Below are 23,823 nucleotides of genomic sequence, written 5' to 3'. Positions count from 1 at the left end.
GTGGGTGTGGTAGAGGTCTGGGGAGTGGGGTGCTGGTGCTCCCAGGGTGGCCATGATTCATTGTTGATTGAAATTAGACTCTGGGCATCCATGTGACCTTTGTGTCATCATGGAAACTCTGATGAGAGTGACTGCCCAAAACAGAGTTCTCCAGGGCTCAGCACCCTCCCTCCTGGAATGTGTCTCAAGGTCTTTCCAGGGCCAGTCACGCCTCAGCTCAGTGTCACCTGTTCAAGGAAGCCTTCCTTGGGCTCTGCATCTAATGTTGACCTCCTTGTTTTAATGTCTGCTTAGCACTCTCTGGTCTGGCCTATCTGTTTATCTGATTCTTTTCTGTTTGCTCCATTATCTGTAAGCCCCAGATGTCAGGGAAGATGCCCGTGTTACTCTCCACTGAATGCCCAGCCTAGGTCATCAATTTCATTGGGCACCAATATCTGTTGCTTCAATAAATGAGTACTCTTCTCCCTGTGTGCTCTGTGATAATGAAGCCCAGTGAAGGTCTTGAGCCCCATCATGACTTGAAGGGTGGATTGTGAGAGCTCAAGAGTGTGTCTGTGGAGGATGCATTAGGACTGAATTAGGGGGGTGGTGACATTTGATCTCTGAAAGCAAGAAAACAGCTTCCACTCTAGGATATGGTTTGCTGTTTTCCTTCTTTGATTGCAGCTGGTTGTCATGATCCCTCCAGTCCATCTTGGGTGCAGAAGCCCTGGGGATTGCCAAAGGCTCCTTTCTGAACCATCTTTTCAAACACGTGGGACAGTCCCTGTCCAAGGGAGCTGCAAGGACAAAATAGAAATTTGTGGATGCAAAATGAGATTACTGATGTGGTTGCTGAAACTTATAAAACTCACTCAGTGATAGGGTGTGTGGTGGTCTGTAAAGGGGATAACCATGACACCTTCAAGCTCTCCTTTATACCCCACAGCAGGTGGAGTCAGGACTTAGGTTCGAATCCAGTCAAGCTATATACATCTATGTGACTTGGGCAGACACTTTTCCTCTTTTAAGTATCAGTTTCCTCATCTGTAAAGCAGGAGTGATAAAACCTACCAAGCCTGTGAGATGTCCCCATGACAGAGCACCCAGCACGGGCCACATAAGGGCTTCCCCGATGTAAGCTTAAGCAGGACAGGCTCGGGCTCAGGACCGAGGCCTCTGGAGCTACTCTCCTACAGGCTGGGTGATCATAGACAATGTATTTCACCTCTCTGAAGCCTCTTTTTTCTCACCTGTAAATTGGCCATGTTAATACCTAGGGTATATTTCCTGGGGCTATTGGGAGAACCAGTTAGAATATATTTTTCACATAAAATGTCATTCAGGTAATTATGGCTGTTTTAAGCCTTATAAACTTAGATCTTGCCCTCATAGACAGAAATGAAACAATTGCTGGGACTGGATCAGATATCATAGCCAAACCCCTACACAAAACAACAGACTTATCATTCAAACCAATCAGTGAAAATAATTGGTCTTGTAAGTTGTCAATATCCTGTGCAACAAAAGCGGTGGTAGAACAACCTTGAGCATTTAGGGGGAGTTGTAGGGATACCTCCTAGAGAAAAGATGGAGTTGTTGCCTCCCATGTGCTCTGCTACATCTTCTCTTTAAGTTTTCCCTTTGCCCAAAGCAGCATGGACCATCCGTTTAATCAACCTCCACCACAACTCTGTTTAGTTCCTCAGGAAGCCAAGTCAGCAACTGCTCAAAGGCCTCATTCTAAGATGTGCTGTTGGAGTATGGCCTGCCTCAGAGGGCCTCTCCCTTCAAATAAGTCTAGATTGTCTGGTTTGTTTGTGAACAGAGCTAGGTAGGTGCCGAGTGGCTCAGAGAGGAGGCTGGAAGTGACCTTCCATGACTCAGTTCCACAGGTTTGTTTGCAAGAACACAGACACACGAGTGACCACTGACATTATGTGTTCCAACATTATATACGGGGTATATTTTGCTCAGAAACATGCCCTGTTAGTTGTTGAAACCTTTTTTGCATCCCCTGAAACAAATGACACTATGGTGTATTTTCTTTTGGGGGGCAGTAAATAAAAGTCTTTTATGTTGACAATGATAATATTATATTCTACAATCTATTTGCATTTCTCTATCCTGTGGATTTTATTGCTTAGTATAAATCCCTAGGTTGAGGTGCATTAAGCTTCACTCAGAGAGAAACAATGCATTTTATCATAGGGCCAGACAGCTACATGCACAAGATGCTACCTGCAGAGAGTGGCTTCTGCCCAGATGTGCAGGAGAGATGCACAGAGAGGAAGAAATGCATACGTGTGTGCAGGTTTTGGCATGTGCACAAGAAGCCTGGAAGGATTTTCTTTGGATCTACAGTCAAAATGGATTTCCAAGAGGAAGCGGTCTGAACACACGCCTCTTCCCTGTGCTACATTCGGTCCCATCTCCGCCAGCCAGGTTTTCAGGAAAGTGATCAGCACTGGCTTCAGCTCTGGCTAGAGCTCTTTGGCCAATGGGATGGGCAGAAAACTGGAATGAGGACAGAAAAGCACCTCAGAGGTTTGGAGAGTCGAGTCTCTCACCACCTTGCTGTAGGTTTTCCGAATACTTCTGAGTGTAGGAGCATTTTTTCTCAACAGGCAAGTCAGGAGCTGCTAAGATAAACCATGTCAGTAAGCTCGAGCCAGGGTTAGTATTTACCATTAATCGGCCACCAAGTGCTTGCTATGTGCCACGCATTGTGCTAAGCACTATCTCATTTAATATTTACAGCAGTCTTATGAGGTAGATGCTACTGTTATCTCCATTTTACAGATGGGGAAACTGAGGCACAGAGTTCCACAGCTGGTAACTTGCAGAATAGGAATTCAGCCACTGGAGAGTCTGGCTGTAGTTTTTTTGTGGCAGGAGAAAATATGCTGTCTAAATTTGCCTTGGGAAACCATGATGTTGGTTACAAAACCACTTCTACGGCTTGCCTTGACCTAGCAGGAATGAAGACATAAAGAAAGAATGAGTGCATCGTGGCTATGATGGGATGATGATGTCTGTTATGTTGTTTGGTGTCAGTTTCTGTAACTCCTTTCTATTTCAATCAAGGCTATTATCTTTCCCTCTCTTTTAGTGAAGTTTCCTAGATGTAGAAAATGGGAGTGTATTGGGTATCTCAGGGTTTTCAGCTGAACTGAAGGGTCTGATGGTAACTTTACCCCCAAATCCCTGAGAGAAAAGTAGGGAGTCTCTGCTTCAGCTCTGCTCAGAAGAGCTCCCCACACATGGCGGTTTCTGTGTCACTAGACTGGTTAGGTTAACCAAATGGGTCTTCTAAATACCCAACTTTTAATAGAAAACTTCTGTGGCTTGGGTTATTAAAGTCATAACATGCTTATTTAATCGCATTTTAAGTCCATCTATCTTTTTTGAGTCTAAGGAAGACTCACTTGGTCAGAAGGAGTAGAGGGAAGAGGATTAATACATGATTTTCTCTTTTTCCCCTTTTTCTTTTAACTTAGCCTGAGACTTATTTGAATGCCTGTTTCATATTGAGCTTTTAAGTATAACATTTGTGAGTGAAATTGCCCCTTTTATTTTCAAGGTAATTGAATTCCATTTTTCACTTTCCATTTCCCTCTAGAAAAATCAAAACGTTTTCAGAGCTTGGCTTCTTAGTGGGTGATTTTCTAAGGTGGGAACTTCAGAATCATAAAACATTCTAGTGCGGCAAAGGCATTCAGGAACCGGATGGCCAGTCCCCTCCTCCACAGATGAACAGCCTCCACCAGCCAGTCTTGGAGAACATATTGATTTCACTGTGTTTTTATTTGAAACACCAAAGGAATGCCCATGTCTTGTCCTTGGGCTAGGGCTGTGGGTTAGGGGAGCTGGATTTCTGTCCAGAATCTTGTCTTCTGTGGGGCAGCTGAGGGGCATTATTACTCAGAGGTCCCCGGAACCCTGTGCTAAATTGGTTTGGATCAGTATCCCTGAAAGTGTTGGACAAAGGAGAGTCGATTTTAACTGACACCTGGACACGACTTTAAATAACACTATCACAGAGTGACACAATGATTGTCTTTCCAACTCCTTTTCGGTCTTTCCGATCGTATCAGGGACGAAGTCTCAGTCTGGTGCTGTTGTGTCGAACTACCTTCTCATCTCTGTTTTTTAAAGACAGACAGATCAAGCCTTTCTCTTAGGGCTTTAGAAGGTAATAGTTTCCGATTTGGATTTCATCACATTGTTTTATTTCTTTTTTAACATTTTTATGACAACTTTTGCTTTATAGTAGTTTTAAAGGTAGGATAAAATTTTGATTTGAAAACAAGTTGGTTTGGGATTTTTTTCACTTTTACATAAAAGACCCACCTTCACAGCATATGAGCCTCTAAAGTTGGGGAAGCAGTGGCTTAGGTGGTCAGGCAGGAAATTCAAGGAGGTTGGTTTCTGCCAAAGTCAGAGATGATTGCCACTTACCGGAAGGCTGTGTTGGAACAGAGTGGGCACAGGTATTGGGAGCACAGCTGATTTCCAATCCTCCCGCTGCCCTCACTGACTGTGTGTGTCCTGACCTTCTTGAGCTTTGGTTTTCTCACCTGTGGAACGGGTTTCATGAGTAGTTGGAAGAGAGCAAATGAGCTTCATTTTCTACAACAGGGTGGGTGGCGTGATTGATATTCATCCCAAAGCTGCAGGCTCCCCACTTCTGTTTTTTTTATTGCCAGGGCTCCAAGTTTGCTTCTGGATGGAAGGGAAGATGGACTAGAGCTGATACCCCCTGCACCCTGGTGAAGAAATGCACCCTGAGGCCAGAAAATAGTATAAACCCATCTGGCTGCAACATCCCAGCAGCTTGAAGAGCAAAGTCACGTGTGAGTTTTGTGCACGGGCAGCCTTTCCTCTTCTCAGGCTGCAAATCTTTGGCAATCGGAGGCAGGCTCTGAATTAAGCTTAATTAAAATTCACTCTTAATTAGGGCCATTACTTAAAATCAATTCTACATAATAAAGCTGTGTAATCATAATTAAGCCCCAGAAATGGGATTAGGAAGCACAGAATGCAAAAGCCAAACATGGGTGAGCCTGGTGCTGGCAGGGGCAATGGCAGAGGCTTCTCGAATTAACCGAATTTTTAAATAGCCAAGGCCCCATGCGTGCTCTGATGAGAACCTCGGTGGCGGGCAGCACAGTGAGCTAATCAGAAAAAGGATTTGAGATGAATAGGCCCCGAGAGGCAAAGCTCCATGGTGTGGTGTTACGGGCAAGAGGAAGGAGCGGCATAAAACGGAGGGGATCAGATGAGTCTCCTCTCCAGGCCCCGTTTCCCCAGCTGGGAAATCAGGGTGGAGGGCAGCTGTTTCCCAAGCAAGGATGTCTCTAATGACTGTCTGCAAACTCAGGACCCCTGATGTGGGGCTCTCTTGAGGGAATTTCATGGCAGCAAAGTCAGGATCGATGCCATCTGCTTGTAGCTTGAGAGGGGTCCTGTGGAGATGAGTTTTGTAATTGTTGGCATCATTGCAGTTACGGTTGTCTATTTTTTAACTAATGAAGTGGGGGTGTGAAGTAATATTTGACAGTCTCTTACTTCCACACTAATAAGCACATAACAATTAGGAGCTTGGTTTTGGAATGAGCCAATCAATTTTGAATTTTGGATGTGCCAATTATTGGCCAAGTGGTCTAGGGCAACATTTACTTCACTTTTCAGTTTATTCCACTGTTGTATGAGAATTATAATAATAGTAGATAGGCCGGGCGCGGTGGCTCACGCCTGTAATCCCAGCACTTTGGGAGGCCGAGACGGGCGGATCACGAGGTCAGGAGATCGAGACCATCCTGGCTAACACGGTGAAACCCCGTCTCTACTAAAAAATACAAAAAAAACTAGCCGGGCGAGGTGGCGGGCGCCTATAGTCCCAGCTACTCGGGAGGCTGAGGCAGGAGAATGGCGTGAACCCGGGAGGCGGAGCTTGCAGTGAGCTGAGATCCGGCCACCGCACTCCAGCCTGGGTGACAGAGCGAGACTCCGTCTCAAAAAAAAAAAAAATAATAGTAGATACCTTGAAGGTTGTTCTGAGAATCATGCATATGTGTATAGCACAGTGCCTGGCAAATAACAACTAATTTTATATTGTTTCAATGTATTTACAGTGTTAATTATATTTACATTTTGAATTTACTGTGCATCAAGCACTGTTCTGTTTTATATGTATGAGCTAATTCTACTTTCACAATCACTCTGAATAAGCATTATTATTTTCTCTGATTTCTAGATAAGGAATCTGAGGCTCAGAGAGGTTAAGTAGCTTGCTGAAGGGCACACAGAAAGTAACTAGCAAATAATAAGAGCCACATAAATAATAGTTATTATTATAAGGATACTATCTGTCTATCTGTATGTGCTCAGAAGCACAGTGAAATCCCAGGGGAGGTCACTTACCTGTACTCATCCCCCAGAACCCAAGCCTGTGCTTCTAACACTGCCAGAATAAGGCCAGGCATTTGAGTTCAGAGCTAAAGCGCCTGCCAGGTGCAGATTCCAGAGCTGTGGAATTGGAACCAGGAGGGAAAGCCAGAAAGAGCTCCTCCTCGTATCTGTTTTTCTTTAATTATTTTATTTTATTTTATTCTATTTTATTTTATTTTATTTTACTTTATTTTATTTTATTTTAGAGATGGAGTCTCTCTATGTTGCCCAGGCTGAACTCAAGCTCCTGGGCTCAAAGGATCCTCCTGCTTCTGTCTCCTGAGAAGCTGGGATTGCAGGCGTGGGCTGCCATGCCCAGCTCCGTATCTGTTTTTTGATTTAGTGTTTTAGTTCAGGGGGTGCCTCGCACCTCTCATGCCACGTATGTGAGTGCTAACTGTGTGCCTGATGCTGAGTTGGTCCAGACATACACTATCTTATTTAGTTTTTACTACAGGCCCGCAAGTCAGGAAGTATCACTCCCATTTTGCAGATAAGGAAACTGAGGCTCAGAAAAACAAAGCTCGTTGACAAAAGTGAAATATATCATTTGACCCCAAATTGGCACTGAGCTGGAAATTGAGTTTTCAATCCATTTCATCAAACACTATGCAGTTCCAGGAAAGCTGCTCAGGGTGGGCTGCCTCCCAGACTCTGCCTCTGCTCACAGCCAAGTCAGCTCGGCTCAGCAGGAAGAATTTTTTTGTTTTTTTTTCAGATGGAGTCTTGCTGTTATTATCCAGGCTGGAGTGCAATGGCACAATCTCGGCTCACTGCAACCACCTCCTCCAGGGTTCAAGCGATTCTCCTGCCTCAGCCTCCTGAGTAGCTGGGATTACAGGAGCGCACCACCACGCTCAGCTAATTTTCTGTATTTTCAGTAGAGACAGGGTTTCACCATGTTGGCCAGGCTGGTTTTGAACTCCTGACCTCAGGTGATCCACTCGTCTCCGCCTCCCAAAGTGCTGGGATTACAGGCATGACCTGTCGTGTCCAGCCAGGACCTCTCTACAACTAGATATAGAACCAAATATACCTTGGTGCTGGTGATGTCCTGCAGTTCACATTTCCCAGATAGCTTCAGGCCTATGCAGTGATTCCCTCAGTGGTATCCATTCTGCTCACATTCCTCCAGCGTGGAGGACAGCACCACTTACTAAGCTAAATTCTCATTTCCTTTGACAGAGTAGAGCCAAAGAGAAATTTGCCCTGGGCCTGATATTCATGAAGGCTTTCCAATTCAGACTCGATACCATTGCCAAGTCAGTGTGTTTGGGTGAGTATATGTTGAAAGCATTAAATTGTTAAATGCAAGAGTTTCAATTGTATCATGATTTTTGCAAATCTGTATTAGAATTTCCTCATTTATTAATGTGTCGGGAACATTAATTGAAAAAGAAAATAGGTTGGGGTCTGGTCCATTGTCCATGCCTAGGGGCCCTGAGAGTTAGCAAAGACATTCCTCATTGAGCTCAGATTGGTACATTTGTGACATTTCTGCTCCCTGGCAAGGGTCCAGAGAGGACTGGCTCAGGGAAAGCATCTTGTGCTGCTGCCACCCTTGACTCGACTGTGTGGGAATGGAGGGAAGTCTTGCTCTGATAAGGAAGGATACACCATTACTGCCCAGTGCCAACCTGATGCAGCCAAGGGCCCTCCTGTGGTTAAGAGGAGGGTAAATGGTGAACGGTAGCGGCCTTGGTGGCCATTTCCGGTTTCCTTGGATCCTAGATGGTCAGCCCTGTAAGCAAATGGTGACCACTTCCTTGTGCCTGCACCAGGCACCCTGCTACACAACTCCAGGGGCACCACTCCCATGGTATTTTATGTCAATGCCTCCCTGTGGGGTTGCGCTACATGGAACCCCTGAGGCAAATCCCAGCTCCAGAGAGTTGAACCCCACATGGAAGTGCTGGGCTCCCGGTGCCCATAGACCTTGACTCCTGACCAGAGCAGGCTGCCGGCCCTCTTCCTGCATAACCTCTTTGTCCTTCAGCATGAGAGTATTTGCCTCTATTTACACTAAATAAAGCCAGCTCCACTTGCTGGTTCCTGTATTTTGGGCAAGCTGAGCTGGAGGCCCCTGAAGCCAGTCCAAGCAGGCAGCACAGGCAGCCGTGTGTCCTGGTGGTGGTCATGCGGATGACTCTCCAGGCCAGGTCCTCCTCCAACAACGTTTACTAAACACCTTATCTCCCTGAAAACACGTGAGGTAATGTTTATGAAACATCACCCTGTCCTTTCCACCAGGCAGTGGGGGAGCCAGGGGGGCACTCCCTCACCTTCCTCGCTTCCCTCTGCCCTCTTCTGCTCCCCTCATTTGAGTGAAAAAGCACGCTGGGTCTTCCCTCACTGCAGGCCTGAGCAGAGAGCAGCACCCTCCACGGGCCTTTCCAGGCCTTTCCATCCACTCCATGTCTCCACTTTCCAGGGCACATTCACCGCCCCCGGGAGTGTTGTCGGCCTCATTTTACACAGGAGGAGACAGGCTGAGAGCAGCAGAGCCTCTTGGCCAAAGTTACAAAGTGGGTTGGTGGTGAGCTGGGGACCCACACTCCTACCTTCTAAAGCCCCCTCTGAAATGCTGTATTTGTGATAACTACTCATTTAAACATTCCTGATTTTTCTACAGATGGATGACTGGGTGGATCAATAGCTAGTTACATACATAAATCGAAAAAAGATAGCTGAACAAATGAATAGGTGGATAGAGATGATTGTGTGAGTGGATAGAGAGGTGACTGCAGACTCTTCTGGAAGAAAACAGGAGAAACTGTGGGCAACAGCTGCCTCTAGGAAGGGAATAAGGCATCTGAGGAAGAGAGAGAGAGATGACTTTTTTCTTTTTTGCTCTCTCTAAACTGTTGGAATGTTTTTTATGTGCATAAATTAGTTTTAAAAGTCTCTTTTTCTATTTTTTGCCCTCTATTTCTGTGTGTCTACCTACAGAAGAAATCAGAAGCCAACACACTAGAAAAGTTGCAGGAGATTCCTAGGAGAACCCACAAAGTCAGTTCCTTGCCGGAAACCTGTTCATCCTCCAGATGAATCCAGTGCATTGGATGGGCTCAGATGCACAGGTGACGCAGGCAGACCCCCTACTGAAAAGAACAACAGGGGAAGGCAGATGAAACTCAGATTGTGGAGTCCGAGAGCCATGTGGGCCCACTCCAGTTACCTCTACCCCTGGTCCGTGACCAGAGAATCCTTCAGCAGCAACAGCAGGGATGTTTATTTCACTGGTATGTATAAAGTGACGGATTGAAAACAATTTGCATGCCCAACAAGTTGGAACTGGATAAATGATTTTTGGTTCAGTCACACAGTGGAATATCATGTGGCCATTACGAATAAATAAAAAATCCTATACTTTCCATATTCAACTTTAAACTGAAAATAACTCAACAAACACCTTCATAATTAGGCTCCCTGAGATTGGAACATGAAGTGAAGTCCACGTGTGTCAGAATGTTAACAACACCTAACTCTTGGTTGTGATATTCTGAGTAACTTGTATTATTTTTCAGTATTTTTCCCCATTCCTAACGTACAAATGTACTATTTTTACTGTAAAAAATACACATTTGTGAAGAGCAATAACATAAATCTCTGCACAGGCAGATTGGAAGGACATCAGACAAAATGATACCTTTTGGTAGTGAAATTATAAATCACTTTTTTCTTCATTAGAGTTTCTGAATGTTCTGCATTTGATATGTTTACCTTTATAAAGGGTCAATCATATGTAAGACGATTTTTTAAAAGACAAGTAGACAGGGAAAGAGAGGTCTGCTGTTGCAAAACCAAAGCTGGGGGCTCTCCAAAGCCCACTTATGTCAGTCAATTGATATTTCATGAACCTCTAGAATGTACAAATCACTTTCCACTGGGATTGGGGGGATGAGAAATACAGAGATGAAGGAGATGCAAACACTTTAATCAAAGAAATCACAGTCCAGTTGGGAAGAGAAGGTTCTGCATTATATAAGTAGCAAGGTCTTATCTGAGAGGTTAGTCTGTCAAGAATAATAGCAATAATTACACAACAATATGTCAGAGTGGCTGGGAGCTCCAGCTTCAAAGCTACGTCGCCTGGGGGGAAACTCATTTCCATTTCTTAACCATATTGGGCCTGAGCCTCAGTTACCCACCTCTTCTGTAAATGTAAACTACCTCTTGGGGTCGTTGTGAGGATTAAATGAAGCTTGAGCCTAAAGGGGTTGAGCTAGGTGCTTTGCAAATAGTCCAACCTCAGCATGAGGCACGTTATCGTCGTTATGGCTGTGGTGTTTGTGGTCACCTGTCTGCAAGTCACGCTTTCACAGATATGCCAGAGCTGGGATTGGAAACCACATTAATCTAATTCCAAAGCCAATGATTCTACCACAACCAGACACTGCATTTACTCTCTCTGCCTAACTGAAATTTGTTCTAAACCTCACCCTAAGGTCTTGCCAGAAAGAAAAGCTAAATTTTCATTAAAAGATGAAAGGAGAAATGAATCTGTTCCAAAGGACACGAGAAGAAGAAGAAAATATCCCTTCTTGTAGGATTTTGCAACTTTGTCCAAACTTCTGCAGTGTGTAAAAGCAAAAAATCCTATGCTTTCCATGGTCAACGTTAGATTTAAAACAACCAAAAAGCGCCTTCACAATTAGGCTTCCTCAGATTGGAACGTGAAGTCAAGCCAGTATGTACCTCTTACTGCAGATTTCTGCACTGGGAATGTGACAGGATTTGCCTCCTTACACAGAGGGTGCTGGTTCTTCCTGGCTGGAGGGTAGAAGGTCATGAACAGAGGACAAAGCGCAGGGAAGCGGCAGCATGTGGGGAAGAGCCCCAAGGATCTCAGTATGAAAACCAAGAGGTGTGAGCCAACTGCCCAGGGTTTGGGCTAAAAGTCTGGGGAAACTGATTCACAACCAGTGGAGGCCCAAACAGAGGGAAAATTCTGTTTACGGACTTCCATATCATTCAGAAATGTTACCTCCTTGAAAAGAGTTAATATATTTTTTCTTTTTTAAAAATTTCAATAGATTATGGGGGACAGGTGGTGTTTGGTTCCATGAATAAGTTCTTCAGTGGTGATTTCTGAGACTTTGGTGCACCCATCACCTGAGCAGTGTACACTCTACCCATTGTGTAGTGTTTTATCTTTCATTCCCCTCCCACTTAGAATCATGGTCTCCAATTCCACCCAGGGTTGCTGCAAAGGCCATTATTTCATTCCCTTTTGTGGCTGAGATGTATTCCATGGTGTATATATATATATATGCCACAATTTCTTTACCCACTCATTGATTGATGGGTATGCCGGCTCGTTCCACACTTTTCCAATTGCGAATTGTGCTGCTCTAAACATCCATGTGCAAGTATCTTTTTCGTATGATCATGCATTTTCCTCTGAGTGGATACCCAGTAGTGGGATTGCTGGATCAAATGAGAGTTCTACTTTTAGTTCTTTAAGGAATCTCCACACTGTTTTCCATAGTGGTTGTACTAGCTTACATTCCCACCAGCAGTGTAAAAGTGTTTCTCCCTGTCCCTTTGGTCATCTGTCTTTTTAAAGGATCAACCTAAACTCAACCATAACCCATCCCATACCACCTCATCCTGCCTCAAGCTAGGAAATAGGAGTACAGAGAAGAAAACAGTGCAGATAAGAGTGCTAGAAGGTTGTGTGTTTGAACAAGAAGGAACACAGGTAAATGGATCAGGTTGCAAGTACAGCACCTGAGGCAGGTATGAGGTAGTAGCTAATGGGGTGAGGCAGAAAGAAAAGGCTTCCAAAAAAGCAGATACTTGAGTTGGGTCTTCAAGGCCATAGTCAGTGGTTTCCCAGTGGATCTGAGAAAGGAAGGTGAATTTAGGGAGAGGAAAGAACCCGCAGAGAGGCATGAGAATGCACATTGTGCATTCAGCGAGCTTGGTGGGTGGCAACACCTGGATCTCAAGTGTGTGTAGAGGACACTTGGCACAATAAGGCCACTAGGCAGGTGGGATGGCCCCCAGAGGGTCTTGGCTGAGTAGCTGAGGGACATGCTGTAAGGGTAAGGGCCAGGGGAAGAGATGAACTCTGACTGGCTCCCTGGCAGTGGGTCCCCTGTGTGGTCAGCAGTTCATGGGTCACAGAGAATAACAGGCCCGTATCTCCATATTGCCCAACATGTTATTGTGTTATCACGTCTTCAGTTTGGAGAGAAGAATTAAATTCGTCTAAGTTTATCACTTACCAGATGACTTTGGATAAGCACATATTCAGAACCTCAGATAATTCATCCATTCATTTGCTCATTCAGAACAGTTCTTGTGCATCACTTTATATTCAGTGCTGCTGAAATTTCTTTGGGGGCTACACAAGTCACTGAGGCTCGGTTTTCATCTCAGGAACCTTATAGCCAGAACAAGGGAGAGGTGAGTACTAACTCCATGGTGTTGTCCCAACGACTTCGCTACTCGTTTCCCTTACCACCACCCCTTCAAACACTTCAGTGGACTTTCATCTCTCAAGAAAAATGCAGACTTTCATCTGGGCCTAAGAATCTCTATATGCACTACCCCTGCTCACCTCCGGGGAAGCATCCCCTTCCATCCCCACTCCCCTCCTTCTACTCCATCCTCATTGCCCCTTCTTTCAATGGTTCTGACAGGATCCCCTTCAGCCACAGGCCCTTAGCAAATGCTGTTCCCATGGCCCAAGTCATCTTCCCTGGTTCATGCCTGCTTCAGGTTCAAGTTACCCCTCGGGAGAATGTTCCTGATCAATCTGAATTGACCAAGTCCTTATTACACTCTCAAACTCCATGAGATGTCCTTCATAGCTCTCATCCCAGTTATAATTAGTTTGCATTTATTTACACAATGGCTGTATTAATATCTGTATTCTCCACCAGAATGAGAGCTTCATGAGAGTCAGGACTGTGTGTTTTCTCAAAATCAGCTTTATTGTGGTCTAATTTATGTATAATAAACACACCCATGTTAGATGTACCAATCAATGAATTTTTAGAAACTTATTAAAAATGTCTATGTTTGTGTAACCACCACCACCACCACACTCAAATACTGAACATTTCCATCACCTGAAGAGGCTCCGTGGTGCCTCTTCTCAGTCTGTGCCCACCCTCAGACAGCCATGGATCTGCTTTCTGTTCTTATAGACTGGGTTTGTCTTTTCTGCAGCGTTGTATGAATGGAATCATATGGTAGGCATTCTTTTGTGCCTGGCTTCTACCACTCGACATGGGGTTTTGAGCGTCATCTGTGCAGTGTGTATCAGTAGTCTGCTCCTATTTATTGCTGAATGATACTATTTTCTGAGTGGCTCAAAGGGGTTACCTCTGTCTCTTAAGGCAAGCCATCAGCTTCCTGAGGGCAGCGGCCACATGTCTTGATAGTCTGACACTGGTTATGAGTCTGACACATAACTGACTTTGGAGGTGGCATACTCCATCTTATCTGACCCAGGGTGTGGGAGTGACTGTGTCCCCACACTCAACAATCACCATGACACACACAGCAGCCCTTCCCTCCAAACCCCACAAGTTAAACCTCTGGGCCCAGCAAACCCAAGCACGTCTGCTTCTGTTCAGAGTCGTACTGATGCTTCCAATAGCCACAGGCAGAAGTTCTGGATTGGCCACGGTGATGAGGGGGCAAGGCTAGGTGATCATGGAGGAGTCCCTCTAGCACTATGAACTTTGATTTCCTTCTTTGTCAAATGGAGACACCGATATCTACCTCACAGGATCATTAAGGGGGCCCGTGTGTGTGAAGGTGCTGTGCAGAGCAGGAAATACAATGTGGTACATTGATGGTCAACTTCATCACTTAATTTCACCCCGTCTTGACTTAACTGCCTGTGCTACCCTTTCTCTCCTGGACCTTCAGTTTCTGTTCCTGTCAGGTGAGGGGTTGAACTAGAGTTCTCTATGCTGCCTTCCATCTTGGACTCTCTTGGATTCTAAGTTGTGGGGCAAGAGAGAAGGGGCCTGTCTGGTTTTCCAGCATTGGAAAAATTGGGGTGATTTTTTCGAGAACAACTGACTGCTCTGAAAATTCTCTTCATGGATAAAGAAAGTCAGCCCCTAGTTTCCAGATCAAGCCAGTGTTTTGTATCCATAGGCTTAAATCTGTAGCTATTTCTAAGCCCATTAGGGACAATAACAGAGCTCCTTATTTCCGGGTGTGCTGACTGGTGCGACGAAGCATGTCCTTTGCTGGGAACTGGAGCGTTAATGGGGATAAATGTGTCCCAAGTCACTGGCGGAACAGGAACAGCATTTCATTTTGGAAGCCAGTAGTTAAGTTAAAACCACCTCTATGTGGGCCTATTCAACAGAAGATCCCTGCGTATCTACTGTGTGTTAGATGCCTTATATATATTGTCATTCCCAAAAGCTCTATGATAGGAACATTGGGCCACATTTCAAGATGGAGAAATGGGCTCACTGGGGCATGCCTTTGCACATTCCCTCAGTTAGTAAATAGCCAACTTGGGGCCAGAATGCCAGGCCCCTTTCCACTGTAATAGGCCCTGGACTAGACAAAGAGGCTGTAAAAATAATTCAGAGACACTTGAGTTCTTTGTGGCCAGGAAGAAAAAGCAACAGTTTAATATTTACTAAAGAGAAATCCAAGAATGTCAGGACATCCATAACTTAACCATCTAATTTAACTTCCTCATTTTACTGGAGAGCAGATGGAGGTCTAGAGGGGTGATCTGATCTGCCCAGGTGACAGGCGGCTGGCCGCAAAGCCAGAGCTGTTACCCAGAGCTCCTGACTCCCAGGTTAGAGCTTTTCACTGCTGCAGCACCCAACTCCAGGGACAGACTGAGGCACTGTTGCCAGAACAAGGAAATGGAGAAGGAGGAACAAGGCTAATTCCAAGTCATCTGCCTCCGTATTCAGAGTTCAGAGTAAAGAACAGTTCTGGGAACCCGTCAGTGGAGACCTTTCCATAACCACACTTTTAAAATAGCAAAACACCATGTTCTTTTCCTGTGACCTCCTGCAGACTCAAGGACAATTTCAGAACGACCATTTAGTGAGATTCTGGTTCCTTACTCCCGACCCTTGGACATCTCATTTATTAAGACCTTAAGAGATCCTCACTCACTAAGGCCCAAGTACTTCTGAGCAGAAATCCCCATTTTGGAATTTTCCCATTTTTATTCCCAGTGGTACCAAGGACTTCATTTACTATTTTGCCCCAAACACCCTTTGTTTTGAAAGGGTAATTATTAAGTTGTCTGTATTCATCAGTCACAAATTATTTTTCCCCATTTTATCTTAAGGACAAATGGAAGCTTTGGATCAGTGTGAGATGGTCAGGGAATTGATGGTTCTAATGATAGCTGCCCTTGACTGAGCCCCAACCACCTGTCAAGTGTTCTGCTGAGAAAGCATGTGACTGGGCTTAGCTCATTTGACCTTCCCAACAACCCTTGGAGGTTATACCATTATCCTCATTCCACAAAGGTAGGGACCAGTGTTCAGAGAAGGCCATCTCAATAGGAAGTTGCAGGGCTGGGACATCTGAGTCACTGAGCTATACCATACAATTTTCTCAGTCTCTGCAACTTGTTGAGGTCAAAAGAGCACTTGTAGACACATTTGGAACCTAGGGTCCTTGACTTCCTCCAAGCATCCTGAAAGAGTGGGCCTCCTCCGAGAGGTTGAGGGGGCTGAGAAGCTATAGAGGGTGAAGGTAAGATTCAGGTGGATCTCAGCCATCCTGGGAGCACTTGGCCAGGGCCCACTGGACCCCTTAACATTGTGCACAGTGACTGTTCACTAAACCAGGACCCAAGCATCCCACAGTGGGAAGGGTGGCTTGCACGACACATGAGGCAATATGATAGATGGGTTTGCATGCCAGGCAGACCCTCATCTGGTCTGAAACTCAGATTCTTTTACTGAAGAGCTATGTGATTTTGGGCAAGGGTTTTCATCTCTTCAAGTCTTGGCTTTCTCACCTGTCCAGTGGGGCCAGTACAACCGACCTCAGTGTTACTTCAGAGGATTCAATGAACGCCAACATTGTCCGATGCTTGGAAGACAGTAAGTGCATAATAATTGGGAGCTGCCATCCTTGCTACTTTCCAGGTGGTGCTCCAAGAGCCCCCTCGACTCCATACCTGAAATATTCTATGTCTGCCTCACCCAGAGTCTGTATTGCACTGAGACTAAGCTGTGACTTTAGGCATCTCTTGCACCAGCGTCCAGGGCCAGAGCGGCCTTCTGGGCATCACTGTTCCCCACTTCACAATCTGGCTAATAGCTTGCTTCCTCATGCAAAGACTTGGGGCTCTGCCATCCAGGACAGTGGTGCTGGAGAGTGACCTGGAGACGGTGACAAGCAAATCAGTTGAAGGCAACAGAGAATGGAGAAAAGATGGAAGAGAAGTATGGGAGAGAGATGGGAGAGAGATGCGGGAAGTAATCTGAACTCCAGGAGACAGGACACTATGGTCGGTGAAGGACAGGGTCTGGTGTCCCACAGACCTGGGCTGAAAACCTGGCTGTCCTCTGCATTAGTGTGTCACTCCGGACAAGTCACCAGCTCTCTTTGAGTTTCAGTGTTCTCATGTGCAAAATGAGGACACTAATAGTTCCTTCTTCAGAAGTTTGTTTTTTGAGAGGATTTAATGAGATAATATATGCAAAGCACAGTGCCTGGCTCACAGGAAGTGTTCAATGTGACAGCCATGATCATCACAGTGATGATTATCTCGTACTAGTCAAGTGATCAGCCAGTTTTCTCAAAGGCTGTGTGGGGGCGGTATCATCATGGTTCCCATTTTACAGATAGGGAGGTCAAGGGGAGGGGCAGAGCCACTCGAATAGATAGATCTTTTTGCTTGCACACACTGCCACCCAGGTGGGCTCTAGCTGGGCTCTGGGTGCTTGTTGGCCAGAGGTGCCATGTGCAGGAGCAAAGCCATTCCCAGCCTTTTGACCCTCTTCCCTCTGGGACTGTCCCACACTGAGAAGAAAAGTTGCAGGAGCTGACCTCAAGGGGGCAGCATGAGCTCTGGAAACCCCAGGCTGGCTGCCGGGACTGGGCGGAGCCGGCTGCAGGGAAGCAGGTGCATCCAAAGGCGCTCCAGGGAGCCTGGGGAGGGGCTGGCCTGCTGGGTCCCAGGCTGCCTGTGCTGGGAGCTGAGGCCAGGGCTCGGCTTTGAAAGAGAAGGAACTAGAGGGACACTGAATTAGGATGCTTGGCCCCCTCCCTTGCAACCCCCTCTCCCCACTATTTCCGTTCAGCGAATAGAGGCTGAACATGGCCAGGCGACACGGGGGATTGAGTGGGACGCGTTTCCAGACCTTCAGGGAGTGGGGGAGCCCAGTGCAGCCTGGGGAGTGGCGGGGCGCGGTGTCATGCCAGATGGAATCTGGCTGAAAGAGTATTTCCCAAGCCACTAAGGGCGACGCAGAGCCCAGGACATTTCTTAGGCCTATGCTTGGACCCCTCTGGCCTCTGCTCACCTTGAGGCCCACTGGGTGCCCTATTTCTAGGCCCTTCCCAAGTCCCTGAGTCAGAATTTCTGTCTTTTTGGCCAGCAGTTCAGAGGATTTCTGTACAGGCTCCCATCTAATAACTGTGCTGGTGACAAAAAACAAAACAAAACAAAACAAAAAAAAAAACAATAAAAAGGCCATGAGGGAATATCGGGACTGTATATTGGTTACTCCTTGCTAGGCCCTGAGCTAAGCGCTCCACAGATATTGCTTTCTGCATTTTCCCCTTCACAATACTCCTGCACCTGCTTCTTATGACGATGGACTGCACTGGCTCAGAGAGGTGAAGTAACATGTACAAGGGCACACAGCTGCTAGACCTGAGGCAGATCACAACCCAGGGCCGTCTGGTTCTAAAGCCTGGGAGTTTCACTCCCAAGTAAATGGGTGCGGAACTGGAGAGGGCAGCAAGGCTGGCACCTGGCCCACAGTCTAGGAAAGAAACTGGGATACCCCCGGCCTTCAAGAGCGGTGCCTGTCATGGACCCTGCCCCTTGCATCCTGGCACTTGTTGAACACTGAAACACGTAAAACTTAAAAAACAAAACAAAACCGGTAAGACAGGAGAACTAAGCCTTCTGTTTTCTCCTCCACCCTGGCCTCTTCCAGAGATGGCTCAGTCCCCATGGTCAGACCAGAGTCCACATGGCTGTTGTACCTTGAACACTTTGGCAGGAAAGGGGCTGGGAGTGGGAGGAGAAGGGCTGGGTTTGGGGATCCCTGGTAATTCTGTTTTCTCCTCCACCCTGGCCTCTTCCAGAGATGGCTCAGTCCCCCTGGTCAGACCAGAGTCCACATGGCTGTTGTACCTTGAACACTTTGGCAGGAAAGGGGCTGGGAGTGGGAGGAGAAGGGCTGGGTTTGGGGATCCCTGGTAATTCTGTCTTTAGACTCCTTCAGCTTATCAGATGCCGGGCCTTCCAATTCTGCTTGCCTTTGCCCTTGGATTTTCAACCATAGTTTCCTTATTTGTAAAACGGGTCTCCTGCTTCTGGCTGCAAGGGCAGTTTGCAAGGACTCTGTGAAATCATGTGGGAGAAAGGAGCTCCAGGAACCCGAATGTACAGTATGAACATCAGTAATTACTTGGGACAACTGCTGAGTGCTTCTGGCTTTCAGAAATTGTGATCAGTTCAGTGGGATTCTCTGCACTGTCTCTGGATCCTGCTAGTCAAATTAGGCTCAAATAGTCTATTTGAATGATCCCTGTGTGCGCTCTCTCTCTCTCTCTCTCCCCCATTGTGTCTCCCCATCCCATTCCATCTCTAATCTGTCTCACTTCTTCACTATTCAAATTAGTTATTTGAATGACTAGAAGCCAGAAGTTTCTTCCCAGGCCCCACGGCCCAGAACTCGTTGAATTTTCAATCAATAGAGGCCCCTCCGTCAGGCCTCTATTGATTGAGAGAGGGACCTCTATTGATTGAGAAAAGCCAAAGTTCTCACCACCTTCTGTCCAGTGTTTTTACCACCTAAGATTTCAGCTGGTTCATGCACCTTGTCTACAGGCATCAGTGTGTTCCCCAGTTTGCAAAGAGAGGAGAGAAGGAAAGAAGACTTATGAGTGCCCCTCAGAGTTCCAGACAAGCAAATTCCTTCATTGGTTAAAGGTGCCATTTAGCCAGAATACTGATGGATTAGTAACAGGGAGAAAAAAAGACAGCACCATTAATAACACTGACCATTCCTGAGCAGGGGTGGCCCTGCAACGCCATCTACTTGCCCTGACACCAGACACCTCTCATTTTTGAAATTGTGCCGGTCTTCCCACACAAGATATCATCAGCATATGGCTCAACCCACAGCAGCGACTGTGAGACGGCGATGGCTCTTCAGCTCCATGGAGTCAGGCTGAACTCTCAGAATCCCCCAGTTTGGGCAAATGCTTTCCTCTCTCTGAGCCTACATTTCCACTGTACCCGTATAATGGGCACTTCCCATCCCTGTTCCCTAAATTTCAGGGTTAAGGGGAGGATTTGATGAGATGAGATAATCCTTAGAGGCAGGGTGCTTGGCACTTAGTCGACGTGTGCTCCTCCATCCTCCTGACAAACCTCCAGGCTCCCTAGAATGTTGTTGCATTGTAGGCAACAAGTCTCTGACTCCTCAAATAAGGGTACAAGTGGTACTGACATTTTGGCTTGAAATGGCACTTCGGGGACTCTAACCAGAGAAAAATGAAAGCTTGTAAGAATGCATATGCACGTCGATGATAATTGCTGCATTGATTGTATTTGTCAAAAGGGAACTGGAAAATCTCCCCAAGACGAATGTGTCTCAATAAGGGAGAGTATGAATAAACTGAATACACTATGGCACTCTACTCTATCGGACTAAGCAGCTATGAAAAATAATGAGGTTTTTAAAATTGGTCTGGAGAGATGGGCATGATGCATTCAGCGAAAAAGCATACAAAGAAATATATATATATACTTATAGTATGATCTTTTAAGAAAAAGCAAACCACGTTTTGTCCCCTCCTCTCCTATGTGTGGACATACATCTTTCCATGACCCTAAAGAGAAGTACGGAGTGATTCACACCAAGTGTCAACCTTGCTTATCTCTGAGTGGGTACAAAAGGAAGAGACGAATGGGAGAAATGAGGTTTAAGAGTCTATTGAGGGCCGGGCGCGGTGGCTCAAGCCTGTAATCCCAGCACTTTGGGAGGCTGAGACGGGCAGATCACGAGGTCAGGAGATCGAGACCATCCTGGCTAACACGGTAAAACCCCGTCTCTACTAAAAAATACAAAAAACTAGCCGGGCGAAGTGGCGGGCGCCTGTGGTCCCAGCGACTCGGGAGGCTGAGGCAGGAGAATGGCGTAAACCTGGGCGGCGGAGCATGCAGTGAGCTGAGATCCGGCCACTGCACTCCAGCCTGGGCGACAGAGCCAGACTCAGTCTCAAAAAAAAAAAAAAAAAAAAAAGAGTCTATTGAGGCCGGGCGTGGTGGCTCACACCTGTAATCCCAGCACTTTGGGAGGCCAAGGTGGGTGGATCACGAGGTCAGGAGATCGAGACCATCCTGGCTAACACAGTGAAACCCCGTCTCTACTAAAAACACAAAAAATTAGCCTGGTGTGGTGGCGGGCACCTGTAGTCCCAGCTATTTGGGAGGCTGAGGCAGGAGAATGGCATGAACCTGGGAGGCAGAGCTTGCAGGGAGCAGAGATCATGCCACTGCACTCCCGTCTGGGCAACAGAGCAAGACTCTGTCTCAAAAAAAAAAAAAAGAGTCTATTCAATGTATTTTTTGTCTTTGAATTGTTCACTTTTTTCTAAACACATGCATCTTTTTTTTTTGTAATGAAATGAAGTTGTTAGAAGGCCACTGCACAAACAAGTCCTCAGTGAATGAAATGAGTAAATGAATGAAATCTGATAATCCTACCATTTGCAATTCACTCTTTTGAGACAGGAGGTGTTTTCCTGTTCCAGATTCTCTACCAGTATGCAAATACCCCTGAGTGGAGCTGATAAAGCCGAAATTGTCACTGATCACTAATCTGGGCTTGTCAGCCTCGGGCCAAGATCAAAATAAGAGTGCGTGTGTGTGTGTGTGTGTGTGTGTGTGTGTGTGTGTGTGTGTGTGTTTGCGGGGAGGAGGAGAGAAAAGTATCAAGTTAGACATCTCTGTGTGCCTGGCAACATGCTGGATGTCTTCACACACACCAGTGCACTGAATACAAAAGCAGTCCTGCAGGAATTCAATTCACTTCTTTTTAAGAACAAGGCCACTAGGGCTTAAAGAGTTTATGATCATCTTGCCTAAGGTTCCATAGCCAAAAGCTGAGCTGGATGCACATGTAGGCCATGAACATCAAGACAAAGTAGAAAGCTTCCAAAGTCTCCTTATATAAGCAGACTTCTGTTTAGAAAACACTCATGATCGTCATTAACATAGTGATGACGGCTCATATCCGTTGAGTCTTAGCTTTGCTCCTTGCTGTCCCTTTGCTGAGTACTTCAAATGATTTTTTTCAATTAATCCTCACGAGGACACAAGGATGAGAACCATTATTATTCCCATTTTATAAATGAGGAAATTGAGGCACAAGAGGATAAGTAATTTGAGGAAAGAAACAAACTCAGAAAGTGAAGAGAAGGATTTTGAACCCACACAGTCTTAACTGTACTACCTGCCCTTTCAACCCCCAGGAGGACAGAGCTGTTCGTTACAACAGCCCTGACCCTGGAACTGAGGTCTTGGAACTCTGGTCCAGGGCTCTTTGCAGTACACCAGACCTATGTCAGTCCCCAGGCCTTGCTCAGAAACAACAGAGTCCTGAAGAGAGAGAGGCTGAGAGACTCACTCTGTGTCCTCGAGTTTGCCCTGACCGACTTTACGGAGCTTCCAGGAGTAACTCTGGTCCTCTCTGGGTCGTCACAGGGCATTTTGGTTTCACATTTTCCTGGGCTTGCTGCTGCTTATTCCTCATAAGTCCAGTCACTGTGCAGCTCAGGCGGGATGCTGCATGCCTCCAGGGTGGCTGGACAACCTCTTTCAGGGCTTTGTTAAGAAGGCCGTCCTCATCTAAGACAGCGGGTGCCAGAATCCAGCCATTTCCTTCCCAACAGAATGATTTTTGTCATTTCTATCAATCAACTGAAACATTATTTATTTACTATTTTAATTTAAACTGAAGAAACCCTCAAACTTTATTTCTAAGAGGAAATCTCCATCACCGGTTATAAGTGGACAACCAGCACGGCTTGCCATAAATAGAAGGCTACTGTAAAATGAAGATGATAGAAACAGAACCAAGCCACTCAATTATAGCTGGGCATTGTGGCTTGCAGAAGCGCTAAGACTTAGCAGGCCTGCCTTCTGCTTGTTAAAATGAGAGAGCAAGTGTTGCAGAGGTATTGAGACATCCTAGCAGCTCTCAAGACTTTTCAGCTTGATACTACCTGAAGAACTGAGAAAGAACTAGAGACACCTCCCTCTGCCTAGGGCTGGTAGTTCTGACCTAGACACAATGGGAAGCACTGCCTTGGACATCTTCCTCCTCCCTGATGCTCGGGTGTTATCTACGCAGCTCTTGCAACCCCTTGAAGGTCTTCTATGGTCATTGGCCTCTTGGGAAATGCTCTTGGCCAGAGGACTTGTCTTGCCCAGTGATGGCCAGCTCAGCCCTCCTGTGTCTCAGACCAGCCCAGGCCCTCAGCCAGCTCCTGGAGCAACTTTGAGAACGTTCCAAAGAAAGGGTCTATAAGGGACCACGTGCGGTGGCTCACGCCTGTAATCCCAGCACTTTGGGGCGCTGAGGTGGGCAGATCACCTGAGGCCACGAGTCTGAGACCAGCCTGGCCAACATGGTGAAACCCCATCTCTACTAAAAATACAAAAAAAAAAATATTAGCCGGGTGTGATGGTGGGCACCTCTGTAATCCAAGCTACTTGGTAGGCTGACGTGGGAGAATCGCTTGAACCTGGGAGGTGGAGGCTGCAGTGAGCCAAGATTGTGCCATTGCACTCCAGCCTTGGCAATAAGAGCAAAACTCCAAAAAAAAAAAAAAAGGGGGGTCTATAAGGAGGTAGCATTACCACTAATAATAGTATTGTACCTAAGAAGGGAATGGAATTAGAGGAGACAAATTCTTTACCTTTTCTGTCACTTGATTTTTTATAATGATAAAATATTTATATATTGCTTAATAATAAAGACTTTTCTAAGAAAGACAGCCTGACATTCCAGCTCACTGTCCTGCAAGTGTTAAGGTGCCCTCTTTGGGCATTTGGGAGACAGTTCAGGCGAGCAGGCAGGAGCAGTGGCTGCCCTCCACGGTGTGGCAGAGTGGGTCTCGTGACAGCAGTGCCATCCTCACGGGGCAGGAAACAGGTGTGGGTTCCAGTTTTTT

At 46.2% G+C, this 23,823-nt stretch overlaps 1 long non-coding RNA gene across 1 annotated transcript; it reads left to right on the top strand.

Moving 5' to 3' along the window:
- Positions 1-2,140: 2,140 nt before the first annotated feature.
- LOC106999031 (uncharacterized) lies at positions 2,141-13,429 on the top strand. The gene is made up of 4 exons (XR_003730634.2): positions 2,141-2,561; positions 4,692-4,838; positions 7,621-7,711; positions 9,385-13,429. It is a non-coding gene; the product is annotated as an uncharacterized LOC106999031 (long non-coding RNA).
- The last annotated feature ends 10,394 nt before the right edge of the window (positions 13,430-23,823 follow it).

The sequence above is a fragment of the Macaca mulatta genome, chromosome 6 (genome assembly GCF_049350105.2).
Source record: "Macaca mulatta isolate MMU2019108-1 chromosome 6, T2T-MMU8v2.0, whole genome shotgun sequence".
Lineage (NCBI taxonomy): Eukaryota > Metazoa > Chordata > Mammalia > Primates > Cercopithecidae > Macaca > Macaca mulatta.
This window is presented reverse-complemented; position numbering and strand designations above follow the sequence as displayed.